This window comes from Grammomys surdaster, unplaced genomic scaffold (assembly GCF_004785775.1).
Source record: "Grammomys surdaster isolate TR1022 unplaced genomic scaffold, NIH_TR_1.0 98, whole genome shotgun sequence".
Classification (NCBI taxonomy): Eukaryota; Metazoa; Chordata; class Mammalia; order Rodentia; family Muridae; genus Grammomys; species Grammomys surdaster.
The window spans coordinates 9,315,107-9,329,832 of record NW_021604577.1 but is presented as its reverse complement, the minus strand read 5'-3'; the positions used below and the strand labels follow the sequence as shown (position 1 = coordinate 9,329,832).

General features: G+C 37.8%; 1 non-coding gene across 1 annotated transcript; it reads right to left on the bottom strand.

Moving 5' to 3' along the window:
• Nucleotides 1–5,547: 5,547 nt before the first annotated feature.
• LOC114634278 lies at nt 5,548–5,654 on the bottom strand. Its single transcript, XR_003713304.1, has one exon. It is a non-coding gene; the product is annotated as a U6 spliceosomal RNA (small nuclear RNA).
• Between the last annotated feature and the right edge of the window lie 9,072 nt (nt 5,655–14,726).

The following is a 14,726-nucleotide window of genomic DNA, read 5'->3' as shown; positions in this document are numbered from 1 at the left end:
GAAGCTAGCACTGCATCCATGGGAACAGTCATTTGCACTGTTCCTACAGCAAGCTGTCGGTTATGGGCTGAGTGCATGCATTTCTAGAATCATCACCTGATGATGAAATCTGACAAGTGTCAGGCTTGCCCAAGGCTCCTTCACTTAACTGACCCTCATTCCTTCTTTGACAGCTCCAGAATGAAGTTTATTTCCTGCATTTAATGGATTTTTTCATAGAACTTAATTGAATCTTCCAGATAAAAGAAATTTAGGACAACTTCAATAGTCTAGCTTGTAGCCTTGCTAGATTTCTCAAGACCTGAATATCAATCCAGGCACTTGGAAGATGGGCTGGGATAATTGCAAATCAGACTTATCAGGCCAAAAGCATAAATCCCTTTTTCACTTTCTAAAGGTCCAGATTTAGGGATTTAGGAAATAAAAAGGCATTTTAGGGAAATAATTTGTGCTTGGAGGATCAAATTCCTCAACAATTTTTCCTGGAAAAGATATTACATAATTCTTGACAATCAAGTTTACTATTAGGATAAGTATTCCTTAGGCAAAAATGTATTTTGCAAATATGCTCTGATTGCTTTTTGAAATGGCCACCAATCAATTTAAAGTGACTTTCATTAGTGTGTTTCTCAAGGGTAAAATAATCAAACACATACATATTCAATGTACTATTTTCCTAATTATGTAAAACTTAAATATTGGGGAGGGTTCTTGGTTAGTTGCTATTATAACATACACTGTCTACCTCATTGCTAGGGATCAAATGTCTGATCGTATATGTTTATGAACTGACAAGATATTTATTCATATATTAGAATCTGAAATTTTGTGTCACAAAAAAAATCCTATGTCTAAAAATAAAGCATGGTCTCTCCTATCCCAGGCTGATGCTTTTTCTATCAAGTAAGAAGAAAAGTGGAAGCAAACAACAGAGTTTAGAAAATGAACTAGTCAATGAAGTGGTTTGTTTAGTCAGTCTTAGAAATCTTGGGCATAATCGAATCATTTGTCTTTTTGACAGTTACTTATGAAGTCATGTTATGCAAAATCAAGGTGTCTAAGAAATGTAAAAAAAATGATACCTAGGATATAAGGACATTTTACTCTTATTTATGGCTTTCTGAATAGGCAATTTCCTTAGTGCCCTCTGCTTCAAATAAAGCAGTGATATAAGAAATTACTTTGACTCATGCCTTGATAGTGAAAATTATGTACATCAAACTTTAATACCTTTGTGTATGTTTTGAGATTAGATTACCGAGTGTCTCATTTTCATTCTTTTCATGTTGGCAGCTCAACTTTGCTTTTCTATTTTCCTGGATGCTATTATTGTTGTTTTTTTTTCCCTAATGTGCAGGTATTTGGAGACATAATAAAATTACAAATTAATAAGAAATGTTTTGTTGCTTGCCAACCTTCCCTGACTCCTGAAAAATATCTTATTAGCTAGTTTCCTTGATTAACTAAATACATGCTATTGTAATTATCTGTTAATACAGTTTCTTTACTCAACTTTCGCCTCGTTAAGAGCATATCAAATGTTTTGAAGTCTGTGTATCCCAGCAGGAACATAGGAATGTTTGCGTTTGTTGACTGATTTTCTAAACAAATAAATGAATGAAAGGGCAGCAAGAATGTTTTGTAGGAGATTTTGGAACTGAGTAGATATTATAGCTTTGGAGTGAGGTTGGAATAGACGGACATAGTCAAATAAGCTTGACACCATGGTCCTGAATCATAAGGGTGTTTCTAACAGGATAAATTTAGATACATTCCTAAACTGAAATGATCTGGAAATTGCTAGTAACCATGACAAAGTTAATCTTGAACAATGACATGGAAAAACACACTTCTCCATGGTCTACCAATTATTGGGCTACTCAACTATGAACGGTAACTATTGTCATATATAAGGATGTCTCGGGGTGATAACAACATTTAAGTACAACTTAAATTAGGGTTAAACAAGAGATGAGCTGTTGCTTTTCAGTAACTAGGAGTGGAGGTCACTGAGACCTGTTCTCTATATAGCCTTTGTACATTATTGTCTGTGGCATTCACTTAAACAGAAGGGGTTATTCCCCCTCAGAATTGCAAGATATCTACAGTTCAATGGGACCATTCTAATTAATAAAATGTCTGAAAGAAGAAAGTGTGCCTCTTTCTTAAGCACCTACTGATAAGAGACAAGAGAAAGTTCCAAGAATTGTTCCAAATGGCTATTTACTTGGGTCAGGTTGGACATCATACCTATTCCAAAAGCAACAGCTGGAAACAACAGTGAGTTATCTTTATGGGTCAGGTTCTGTGATGCTCAACTCTAGCACCATAGGGAAATTAAAAACACTTTACTAGATACTAGTTGAAGGAGGATTTCTAGCTATTCTTGAGGTAGTCCCACTTTATGAATGCTTCAAGGTTATTATAAAATATCATAAAGTTTAAAATGAGGGACTGAGGTAGACTGGTATGTTGGCTAATTGCTTTTCAGTTTGATACTAGCTAGAGTCATTTTGGAAAAGAGAATCTCTACTGAGAAAATGGCCCATCAAATTGACAGGTACTCAAGCCTGTGATACATTTTCTTGCTTTACGATTGATATGTGAGGTCTTAGATCTTTACGGGCAGTATAGCTCCTAGGCTGGTGGCCCTGGGTGCTAGAAGAAGGTAGGATATGCAAGGCATGAGGAACAAGCAAGAGCAATATCCTTCCATGGCCTCTGTATCAGTTGCTGCCTCCAATTTCTTGTCCTGAGCTCCTTTTCCGAAATCCATGGATGATGGGCTACAAGCTCAAATTTGACTCTAAGGTCAAATACACTCTTCCTTTCCCTAGTTGTTTTTAGTGTTTTATCATGGCAATAGAAATACTAAGACAATTGGCATTCATGAGTGACACAGATGCCTCTCCATGCAGAAAGAAGCTTTTTGCCACCTCAGCTGTGAACTGAGAGGAGGAAGTCCCTCATTAACATTCATTCTTTCAGCCAGCTTCCCTTGTGAATATCAGTGTATGTCTGCAGCAGCTCACCAGAGTTAGAATCTGTGAACTGTGGAGGTGATTGGATTGAGTAAGAATTAAATCCAAGTCTTTGCTGGTCTTAGCAAAGAATGCTAAATTGAACCAATCAGTCAAGAATGTCTCCAACAGATTTCCCAGACTCCATACTCTTTTCCTACTTAGTCTGTTTTAAGTATTTAGGGCAACTTTTCCCACCATCATGGTCCCTGCTGTCAGCTATCCATTCTTTTCTAGTACTCTTAAATATGGTTCAGGGCTACCATACTGAAGGTTAGATGGCTGAAACAAAAGGCAAACCTGAAACTAATTTTCTAACTCTTCTACGTTGTGGCAACTTATCTACAAAGCTGGAATATTAGCTTTCTGTCAGAGATACTAAAACTGTCAAATTGGTTTATGAATAATAGGCATTTGCTCTCTGTAAGAGCTTATAAAATAAGCTGATAACTTGTTTTGTCTTATAAATACAGATCTGTATTTGTAGGTGTTGATTAAACCATTACTAGCACTGGGGTGACGAACAGGGTTACACATTCTTTCTGTCACTTCTGCTCTGTCAGAATCTTCTGATACCTTTATTGTTTGCGGGCCTTTTTTTTTTGTAGCACCTTTGTTTATCCATGTTGTTTTTTTTATATCCATAAGTAATCAAAATCATATTATAATTGTGAAAGCCTTCCTGTCCCAAATTATTTAACAATTTTTTTTAACTTTAAAATTTTCTTTATTCTTGAGGATGCCATATAAATGTACACTGTACTATCATATTTATTCCTATTTCTCCCTTCTAGCGCCCCCATTTCTTCTCAACAGGACCTCCTTTTAATTTTGTATATACATAACTTACTGAGTCCACTTAGTGCTAACATATGTGTATTGGTAAGGAGCCTTCCAGTGGAGCATGATAAACCTGCCAAAGAAGAGTGATTTGCCCTGCCCCAGTAAGTATAAACTGACAATAGGTAGAAGGGGATAGGTCAGAAGATCATGTATACTGTTGCCTTAGTGTTCTGTTGCTGTGAAGAGATACCATGACCAAGACAACGCTGATAAAGAAAGACATTTAGTTGGGAGTTTGCTTACAGTTTTGGAGGGTTCCCGCCTGGGAGCAGCTGGAAGTCATGGTGTTGCAGTGGTGGCTGAGAGCTTTACATCTGATCTTCAGATAAAAAGACTCAGCCTGGTGTGGACTTTTGAAACTTGAAACTCATTCCCAGTGACGTATTTTCTCTGAAGACTCACCTACTCCAAAAAGGTCACATCACTGAATCCTTCCAAACAGCTCATCAACTAAGTTCTAAGCATTGAAATACATGTATTCTGATGTGTCCTGACCCATAAAAGATATAGTTGACATTGATGTCCCTTTTAAGGTTACACTCAATTTCTTGTTCTCAGCACTTTGGCCAGGTAAGCATCTCCACTGAATGCTGCGCACTGCAGGGGTTGGGGCTTCTCTGGCCAAGATTGAGACCCCAAGTCTAGGTCCATGGACATACACATAAATATTTAGAAGATAATTTGACAACAAGTCTATTGAGCAGAATAAAAATAGTAGGTCCTATCCCCTGGCCCTTTATCTGGAGTCTAGTACCATCCATGAAATCCTTCCTGTAGGGCAGGTCTCAGATTCCATCTGTAAGCAGCTAGCTATCTTCTAACAGCCATGTCAGTATTATACTACCAGGCTTCTCTTGCCTGAAAGTGCAGTGTATCATCATTGCAGAATCCCATTCTGCATAAGACCACTGGTGTTTTTTCTACCATAGTAGACTGCATGGCACTCTCCATGCAGCTCTATAAAATCTGGCCAGTAGGAAGCGTCTGAGATTGGTTTCTCCATTCTGCAGGCAGCATGTTTGCTGTCTTCAACAATGGGGTCTTATGATTTAGTTATGGAGGGGTAATCAAGGACAATGGCAACTGCTTGTGTTGTTTTGGACCCCAGTGGAGGCTCTCTGAGCAATCACTTTCAGGACAGCATCCCATAAATTGCAATTTTCATTTAATAACCCATGTAGTCTACAAGTGAGATGGTCCACCCATTCAGGTTAATTGCGTTCAAGCTTTTTAAAAAAAGGTTGTCTTTCAAAGTTTGTTTAGTAAATAATGAACCTACTTTTGGCTTTTTCATATGTTCTTAGTTTGGTTTAACTCACTCAGTAACCCTCCTGTACCCTATTTCCCAGCTCTCATCCTAGAGCTCTCACCCCCTACTTAAACCTAGAGCCCCCAGTATTCTTTCATTTCAGATGTATTCTAATATCCACCTCCCCAATTATTTTTGATTTGCATTGTTAGAGAGTTGGCTTCCATATGTTTTTTTTTATACACCTTCCCTTCACTGGCTGTGCTTCCCCATACTTCTAAGTCCATCCCTGCTTAAGCTTCTCCATCCCAAGTGCTCACCGTCCCGTCCCACCTCTACTTCCATTTTACCTGTAATCTAATATCCACCCTCCCTTACCGTGCTTCCCACTGGGACTCTTTCAAATTTCCTGCCTTCCTCTGTTGCTCAATACACACAATCTTTGAACCATTCACCAATTTGCATGCCATCCTTATGGAAGGGCTTTGTTAATCTCCTGTCCATTGTTCCAGTTTTGGTATGTGTGTTGCCGATGTGAACACTACACAATTTATATTTCATGAATATATATGTAGACTTCTTTTCTCCACCTCCACTTTCCTGATGGTACTTGAGCTGGTGATTTTCTTCTTCTTTGTTTAACTTTGTCTTCAATTAACTCATCCTCTTGCATGTTTTCTTCTTTTTTGTATGTCATACTTTATTGGCTCTTTTTCCCCCTAGATCAAAACTTTTCAGGTTGACTTGCCTATCTGTTTTTATGTTAAATTTAATCTAAAAGGTTCCAGTGCTAAAGCAATGTTCATTACATTCTAATCAATACAAACACGAGAGACTCACGTTACAGTTTCAAAAAATACCTGCATCCACACAAGATTTCTCTTCTACTAGAAGACCTTTCCTCAGTGCTCTGGGAATGTGACCATTTTTTATTCTGTCAGTTCTTCCAACCTCTTACTTCCGGGTCTTCTCATGACATGTTCTACTACCCTCCTGATTGTTCTTTCTTTATGCAGCTGCTTTTTTCTTTCTTTTTCATTTTTTATTGGATATTTTATGTATTTACATTTCAAATGTTATCCCCTTTCCTAGTTTCCCCTCCCATCTTCCCTCCCCTGCTTCTATGAGGGTGTTCCCTCACCCACCCACCCACCCACTCCTGCCTCTCTGCCCTAGAATTCCCCTACCCTGGGATATCGAGCCTTCTCAGGACCAAGGGCTTCTTCTATTGATGCCAGACAAGGCTGTTCTCTGGTACATATGAGGCTGGAGCCATGGGTCCCTCCATGTGTACACTTTGGTTGGTGGTTTAGTCCCTGGGAGTTAAGGGGATCTGGTTGGTTGATATCGTTGTTCCTCCTATGGGGTTGCAAACTCCATCAGCTCCTTCAGTCCTTTCTCTAATTCCTCCATTGGGGTCCCCATGCTCAGTCTGATGGTTGGCTATGAGCATCCACCTCTGTATCTGCCAGAGCCTGACACAGCTGCTTTCTGACTGTCCTTTCTCACTCTGACTTCTGTTTCCCAAGCTACATGTCCTGACTTTTCACATCTGGATATGGCATCCTTCTGGTTTCTCACTCTGCCCCTCTGGACTTAGTGTGACTATATCACATGAAGACTTAGGACTCTCTTTTGTATTCCATGCTCTAAAAGAATGCATGTGTGGCCCAGATCATAGCATAGTAAGGCATAGTCCCACATTAAAGAAAATCCCAGTTCTCATAACTATATGAAAGTAGAAGGCTTTTGAGAGCTAGAGTAAATGACCATGTTTAGTTGGTCATTAAATTTTAGCATATTTAGCATATTTAGTTGTTTAGGTTTAAGTCTATTATATACCTAACATCCCCACAAAGGAAGTATACAAATAACTTTATTTAAAAATAACTTTTCCACACCACAGACATAACACATATTTTTAAAGCTCTCAGTACAACTTGTAGGTTTTCTTCATTGTCTCAGGAGGTATTTTGACCCACTTTGTGGATTGGATTTCTAGTTTCTTAGCCTTTCTGTTTATTCCCAGTCTGCCTTTGGAGGAGCTATCATGTGTGTCCCTGCTGAATGATGCCCTTTGATTCTGTTGCTGTGAGGGGCAGTGACTTCATTTTTAGATTTCAATTTGAATTTCAGTTTCATGCACTGGACATCACAGTGTGACCTTAAAGCACTTCAGCTAGTCTTTAAAGCTTTGTATTTTCTCTGAAAAAAAAAGTTCTAAAAGCACATGTTTTTCACAAACACATTTGGCCTTTAAACACAATCGTCCCAGCAAGAATTAGCTGGTATGTTCCTGAGATGTGACCATTTGAGTCTAACAAGGTAGCAATCTTCTTTGCTATATACTTAAAACAAGTGCTTTCCCACCACACTTGCACTGGTCTTGAAAATGGATTGCTAACTTATTTTTAACATTTTTCCCACTGTATATTTTATTTTTAATAATTAATTTTTTTAGTCGGATGGCATCATAATGATAATAATTTTGTAATTCCTCTTTTAAACACCGATTAGATGGAAAAAGGTTAACAAAATGTACATTTTAAAAATATTTACTTTACTACTTTTACTTGTGTGTGTCTCTGTGTGTTTGTGTGTGTGTATGTGTGTGTGCATGTGACTCCCAGACTGCCTTTCGAACAAATGTAGTAGAGGAAACACCTATCAACTAGCACAAAATGTTTATTTTTTTATTGTAAAAAGGTACTATTAGTATAAAAAGAAGCTTTTTATGTCTTTAAAATGGAGGGAGTCAAGTAATGAATAAAGATGCTTCCTGATGTGATGTCATGTGAGAAGGAAGCCCCAATGTGCTTCTTGGCTACAAATGTACAGACAATTGTGTTATGCATTGTCTTTTTTACACCTTCACCGTGAATCGTCTGTTCCAGATCCCTCTAGAGGCGGAGTTAGAGCTAGTTATAAGTGTTCTGACATGACTTCTAGGAGCTGAACTCGGGCTCTCTGTAAGAGCAATACATGCATTTAAGTGCTGGGCCATCTTTCCAGTCTCTACGTTGCATGTTTTTGATTGGCAGGCTATAAAAATTAGTGACTAAAGCAAGTATATTTGGGGCTATGGAGTGATTAACTTTGTGTGTGTGTGTACATGTGTGATCTATTTGTGTGCATGCATACACATGTACAGGTACACATGTCTGTGTCTGTATGTCTGGAGACTAAAAGTGACCTTGAGTATCACAGCTTCTTAATAAATATTCATGGAGCTAATAAAAAATTTGAGAAAAAATTAAATTTTTAAAGATTTGAATAACAAAGTATTACTAAAATCATGAGGCTATATTTTCTTAGTTTTGTAGTGTATCCGGGAGGACCAGATCCTTAAGCTTAATTTTGTTTATTTTCTTTATTATTCCTCATGTTCAATTCTTTCATCAAACGGTTTAATATAAGTTTCTTATCAAAGATATCTTTAGTTTCTTGTCTGTCTGTGTGTGTGTGTGTGTGTGTGTGTGTGTGTGAGAGAGAGAGAGAGAGAGAGAGAGATTGCTTCCTGTATAAATCTCTGTAAATAGTTTTTTAGCATTTATTTCTTTACTATTTACAAACACTTGCACTATCTGCCAGAATATGTGATTGAAACTATTGATTTGTTCCAGATTTTTGGAGCTGTTTAGTTTTCCTTTTAATCTAATTGAAAAGACCAACAGTCATATGTGCATGTGTGTATTTGTTAATTGTTGTCAGAGCCAGGAAATGTTTGTGACATGTCTAGCAATGCCTCAAGGACCTTGGGAAAAAGTAAATTGGATGTGGGCTTTGAATAAATAAATGCCATTTAGCCTGTGTTGTTACTGAGGCAAAGACTCAGGGAAAATCTGTATTTCCACCAGAGCACAGTAAACTCTGAAATTGATACTGGGAAATCAGTTTGCCAAAGATCTGAGAACTGCACCAGAAGCTAATGCCTGGTGGCAGAAGGGGGCCACATACTGGAAGCTTTGCTGGCAAAGGGGAGGTGTGAAGTTCTGTAATCACCCAGAACTGAGGATGGATGAGGCAGCTAACCAGAGGAGCTCTCCCACTCGATTACCTTCAAGCTGTTATTACCCACACTGGGTTTTTCAGTACAGTATGCCAACCATACCTAGGTCAGCATGGCCTCACTAAGCTACAAGAGAGGATAGGAAATGTGTGTTTTTCACTCTCTATAGTTGTACTGAGAAAGGAGATGAAGCTATTCCTGTTCCTATAAAGTTCCAGACAGTAAAAGATGCAGAGAACTTTGTCCAAGAACTGTTACCTGTGGAAGTACTCATCTCAGAACGATCAGCACACAACTTGCAGAAACAAAGGAATCCCAGAGCTTATATAAAGTCTGCTGAAATATAGAGAAAGAATCCAGACACATCAGGCAACTGATGAACCCTAATAGAGAACAAACCATGTGCTGAGATAATGATGATCAAAATTTAAAAATATATAAATGATTGTACATTCTTATATAACTGTATTAAGAACATGCTATAGAAATCAAGCAAGGAGAGCCCTGTCTTGTGGTGTGCTGTGCTTCAATATTACAGTTCTGTAAATGTATTCTAAGAGCTGCAAAGCTCTGCTAAATGAATGAGTACCATGGGATCCCTAGAATAAGCATTCTTCTTCTGACATGGTTTTAAATATCCCCTTATTTGGCAGTTCATAAGGAAAAGCAAATACATGCCAGGCATTTTCTTTGTACCCGAACATTACAAACACATCATTCATCTTCCTAAAAATTCTCAAGTGGACACTGCCTTTTCTCCTTTGGTTTTGGATGTGACACTTTCATCCCTAAAAGCCATGAAATTACCTTGTAAGTCTTCCATGTGTCCTGCAGAAGATAGGAAACACTGAAGTAAGAGATGTCTATGCATTTGTGTGGATTCCTCTTTTTGCTGCATCTCATGAGGAAGAGTACAGTGGGTCCACATCAATGATCTGCGTACAGTAGGGCTGCAGCTGACGAACACAGATTTGGAATCCTCAAGCTTGTTTCCTGTTAGATCTGTAGAGAGGAAGTTACTTAGCATTACAAGGTCTGTCCAGAAAAAAAAAAAAAGGTTTGGGAGACTACACTTTCAAGTTCACTCAAGTCATTTAATAAATCTTAGTTCTTTTACAATCAACTCATGCTTGAGGCAAATATGATTTTAAAATTTGTTTTTTATTTAATTTCATTTCATTAAGATAAAAAATTAACATATGAATTCTTGTTTTTTTCCAAATTCATGCTTTAACATTGATATTAATATTTAATTTGCTATTAAAATTGAACCTATGACGTTTTAAATATTTAGACAAAAAAAATCTTAGAAATTTCCTTGACATTTATAGATTTCATCTAAAAAAGACAACAGCACATTAGCAATCATTGCAGTGCTCATTTCAAAGATAGTGAAACATTTTGAAGAGACGTGTGGTGCAATTGCCACAAGCATGGCTGCTTCTGTGTTTAAGAGCAGGTGAGCATGTGAGCAGGTGCAGTGTAAGCAGACTTCAGCTTCCAGACAGGGGCCATCTATGTCCATAAGCTATCTACTTTGACATCCTCCCTAATTTCAGGTCCAACAACCTCTTACACACACTAGCCCTCCTGACATCCAAACAAATTCTTTCAGCTTCTCGAATTTGTCTCACAGAAACGTGAACCTGGGAAAGTACTCAAAGGACTCTCCATCCTGCTACTGAGGTGACTGTGCATCCATGTTTTCTCTGCTCTATGCACAATAGCAAGGAAATGGAATCAGCTTGGATGGCCATCAAGTCAACAGATGAATGGACAATGGAAATGTGACACATATTTACCTAGTGGGACTTTATTCAACTAAAAAGAAACATGAAATAACATTGATAGGATAATGTATGCATCAAGTTTTATATTAAGTGAGGTGATTAATATTTAAAAGACAAAAGTGTCATGTTCTTGCTCATATGGGGTCCCTAGTTAAATATATCTCTATCTCTATCTCTATCTATCTATCTATCTATCTATCTATCTATCTATCTATCTATCTATCTATCTCTATATCTATAATATATACATATACATATACATATACATATACATATACATATACATATACATATACATATACATATACATATACATATACATATATATATATATATGGCACCAGTGGAGGTGAATGTGGCATAGGTCACAAAACAGAGACCGAGATAATGAGAGCATACATGGCCTGGCCTGGACCGAGGCCCTGGGCACATATGTACAGCTCAGTCACTATGATATGAGAGTGACCCAATATCTGGAGTGGGGGCTGTCCCTAAAGCTGTTGCCTTTCTGTGGATCTGTTGCCAACTAGGTTGTCTTATCTGGCCTTAGTGGGAGAGGATGTGCCTAACCCTGCAAAGACTTGATGCACCAGGGAGGGAGGATACCCAGGGTGGGGCCTTACCTGGTAAAAGAAGAGGAGGGGGGATGGAAGGAGGGACTCCGCAGAGGGGAAGGTTTCTGGGGTGGTGGCAATCAGGATGTGAAATGAATAAATAAAATAATTATTGGAAATAAAAGAATGAAGAAGTTCTGGTGTACTATAGCCCAGTAGGATGACTATGGGTCACAATAATGAACTTCATGCAACAACTAGAAGGAAGGATTTTGTGTGATTTTGCCCTAAGAAATGATAAATGTTAAGGAGACATGTATATGTAATCTGGTCTTTAAATTACCTGATTTATGTATTTAAATAGCAAGTGATACCCCATAAATATGCATACGTTTTATATTTTCATGTATACATTTAAAATTTTAGTTGGGACCACCGGGAAACATAGCCCAGGAGAACAGTCGACTGGCATGCATGCGATCTCTGTTTTCGTTCTTTATAACACAATAAGATAAAATGAAACAAAAAAATACATAGGGCTAAAGAGATGAGGAAAGCGCTTGTTTCGTAAGCAAGAGGACCTAAGTTTGTATCTCCAGCATCTATATAAAAGGTACATATGAGGGTGCGATGCTTATTATTCCCATTCTGGGAGGCAGAGACAGGCGGATCTCAGGGACTGTTAACCAGTCACTGTAGTCAATCGATGAGTTTGAGGTTCAACGAGAGACCTTGCCTCAAAGAGTAAGGTAGAGAGAAGTCGAGGAAGACGCCAGGTGTTAATTTCTTATGCTTACATGGGTACGTGCACCTGCACATACTTGCATGTGTGAATGCATGTGTCCCCACACATATACACGTGGAGAAACCAAACAATAAAACTTTAACTAAAATTATTGTTTCCTTACTTTTTGAAGAAAGTGACAAATTACCTCAGAGAAGCAGTACTAATATTGGCAAGAATGTAGTCTTTTTGAATACTACAAAATAAAATTCTGAGGTACAATTGACCCATTGGAAAGAGTTCTAGAAAGAAGAACATCTTGAATGATGCCCCTCTGAGTACTGTGTGAGAAGGAACTTGCACCTTGCTGTTGGGCTCAGAGTCTGTCCCATGACTTACTCTGTTTGCTGCTGTAAGCCATTTTACTGAGGCAGGCTTTGCTTACCGTGTCTACTCCGTGACTCGCATCAGTCCTCTACCTAATCTTCACTTTCTACTTGCGGGCTCTTGATGGCTTGGGTAACAACTCTAATGCAATTTCAGAGTTGCTGTTTGCATTTAATAGGTATTAAATTAAATGTGCAATTGGTCGACTGGAGATAAAAGTATCATTGAGCTTTTGGCAAAAGAGCTGAAACATATATTACATTCCAATGGGAAAATCATTAGTGTTAATAACTGAATATGAATCGTTGGCATTTATTATCCTTGTCAGTATGCTAATGCTCATTAGATTTTTAATGAGAAGAAGGCAATAAAAACACGGCATAGAGTTAAAAATGGATATTAATTAGGGTATTAAAATGTCCTTATTTATGTAGTTGTGAAGAGGAAAGCTTGTAATTGAAACACTGATAATAGAAACATTTTCTCGCTCTATTCCTTTCTCCTCCTACTTCTGTTTTTAAAACATTAAAGAAACTGAGAAATAGAAAAATGAAAGACCCAAGCTCATTTAAGGACAAACGTTTAAAACATGTCCTGTGTGTATGTGTGTGTGTGTATGTGTCCATCCAGACAAATGTATGTTCTTTATAGTGGGTGAACCTGATGAGGATATAGCACTATGTAGTTTTATAAATGAACAAACAAACAAATATATATTATTAGTGTTTCTCAGGAGATTGTATAGTATAGATAGTTAAGTAATGAAGTTAACTGGGCTTTGGGTTTTCTCATCACTCCCTGGCTAGGAAAAACAAAACAAAACAAATACATGACCCCACCCCTATTCTGAATGTAAAGGGAATAAGAAATAGTTCATTCTAAAGCCAAATTGTAGTGACTATGGGTTGGGAACACAGATTTACATTACGACAAATTCTATATGTGGAAGCAGTTTCATAGAGTTTTATAATTTTAAAGAATAATAAGAATCACAAATCAAAGAAAGTTTAAAATACTTTGGTGAGTACATCAGGAGATGGTTACAGCAAGGTAAGGGAGACATTTGTATATGCCTCAGATATTATCCGATGGCATTCTTTGCTTCCGTGTTGCTGGAATCCAGTGTTCCACTCAGTTAACAGATTCTAAAATGTTTTTATATCTTAGGCACAGGATGTTGGTTCCAACACAGGTGGATAAAGAACGGCCATTGAACAGTTGTAAGCTAGGTGCCTGTGGTCCTGCAGTGCTCCAGCCTCTACACCAATGAATATCTACTCACCCCATCACTCTCTGCAGACATGGCTTCTCTCCAGGGATTCTCATTGAAGGTGTACTGGACAGACTCTCAGACCATCAACTTGTGTGTCAGTAAAATAAGACTGAAAGTTAAATATGATTTTCCATGTAACATCCTGAGAGCAGTCCTCGCACACAATAGGAAGCATACATTGATCTACTGTGACTTCTGATCAGGTAAACTGAGGATGGCTGCAGGTTTCAAAGCAGCCCTGTTTGAACTTTCCTAGTTGCTGTCAGCCTCATCAGTGTGAATTCTTTTGCTGAGCCCTACAAGCTGGGGTATCCACATTTTATAGATGTCACTTTTAATAAATTAAACCGAATGACCTTTATCTGTGCCGTACCTCAGGCCCCGAGTCAACTTTGTATGATGTTCAGGTAAGTGAGAAATAGCCGCTGTCTTCAAGTAGGTAATTAAAGTAAGTATTTGCAATTTCAGTAGTTTAGATCTTGTTCACGTTTTTAAAATGAAAAATTAGAATCTGTCTAAATGAAAAATGTTTTATCAGAGGCACTGTTGTCTAGTTATAAAATAAAATATTTAAATGTATAAAATTACACACATTTACACTTACTAAAAATGACACAGTATCATTTTTTTCCTTTACTTGCGGCATATTTCAAGAAGGCAAATATACTGATAAAATTAACATGTTCTTATTCTTCACACGATAACGATGGATAGATGGATTTCACCACTATGTTTTGATAGTCTGTGTGGACCAACACTCTTTGGTACATATCTAGACTGGCAATGCAGAGCTCCCAGCTTTTCACAAGAATTGATCGCTTGGGCCATGTTCTGAAATCAGACACGCCTGTGATTAAATCTGGGTTTCACTTGGAAT